General features: G+C 45.3%; 1 non-coding gene across 1 annotated transcript; it reads left to right on the forward strand.

The window, feature by feature from the left end:
• Positions 1-305: 305 nt before the first annotated feature.
• On the forward strand, positions 306-494 carry LOC122555971. Its single transcript, XR_006313405.1, has one exon. It is a non-coding gene; the product is annotated as a U2 spliceosomal RNA (small nuclear RNA).
• Positions 495-1,231: the final 737 nt, after the last annotated feature.

Genomic DNA, 1,231 nt, shown 5'->3' on the forward strand with positions numbered 1-1,231 from the left:
TGAGGGGGTGCATGTGTGAGTGTGGGAGTGTGTGTGTCTATAAGGATGTGTGTGGATATCTGTGTGCACGTCTGTGTGTACCTGTGTCCGTGTGTATGTGAGAGTGTGTGTGTGTAGGAATATCTGTGTGTGTGTAGTGCAATGGTGATCACCTGTAATGTGACATGAACCCAAGGTCCCGGTTGAGGCCCTCCCTATGGGTACCGAACTTAGCTATCAGCCTCTGCTCGGCCACTTTCCTCTACTGCCTGTCCCGAAGTCCACCTTGGAGGATGGTCATCCGAAGGTCCGAGACAAGGAAGCAGTTAGTGTACTGGGCTGAGAACATCTGTAGTCTCGATTCTTACCAGTTTAATATTTGATATGTCCCTTATCTGGGACAATCTATTAAACTGATTTTTGAAGCAGAGAGATGGACAAGGGACATAGTCTGTAAACTCCATGAATCAACTTGGTATTGCCGTATCAGTACCTCTGGGAATAGTGTACCCTGCATTTACGAAGGTAAAAACAGCATTGATGGGTGGAGGACCGAGCTGTCGCTGCTAAAATGCCAGCTGACTTTTAATTGACCACTTAAGGATGGCAACTGAACCCAATTTGTCACCATCCATGCAACTGGCCCAAGGCCAGCTGTGACAGGAAGGCAATGGACGCCTTCTAGCTCAATCGTTCAGCCCCCTCTGCTTCTTCATTCACTCACAATGCTCAGTTAAGTCCTTGCCATCATGTCTGTAACAAAAAGGAGTTACAAAACTCCAACCATGAATTGAAGTGATGTGAAATTTCTTTGAATCTGTAAGAATGTGACCGAAGCTGATATTGATAAATAATAGCAGAGAAACGAACTACAGAATTAGCCAGTGTTTTTTTGTCAGATTGACTCTGGGCTAAATATTTCCTTTTTTGGTTCAGTGTCAGTTCTATCAGGTTTCTTGGTGGATTTTTCGCTGCAAGCCCTTGCAGATTTTCTCACTGTTTCTTCACAAACTTGTCTCAGTTCCTGTGACACCCCTCTCACATGACTTAGGTCCCATCATACCTCATGCCACTCCCGGAACCACTACTGTTGAGATATCCCATAACTGATCGGAATCCTTTGCATGACACCATCTTTTAAAGACTGTTGCACACATGGACTGGCTGTCGCACACACTGTTAGTCCAAAACTGCCATGAATGGTTCCTGACATTCATGTAGGACATGGCAGACAAGTCAAGTTTAGTGCCCA

Source organism: Chiloscyllium plagiosum, chromosome 1 (genome assembly GCF_004010195.1).
Source record: "Chiloscyllium plagiosum isolate BGI_BamShark_2017 chromosome 1, ASM401019v2, whole genome shotgun sequence".
Classification (NCBI taxonomy): Eukaryota; Metazoa; Chordata; class Chondrichthyes; order Orectolobiformes; family Hemiscylliidae; genus Chiloscyllium; species Chiloscyllium plagiosum.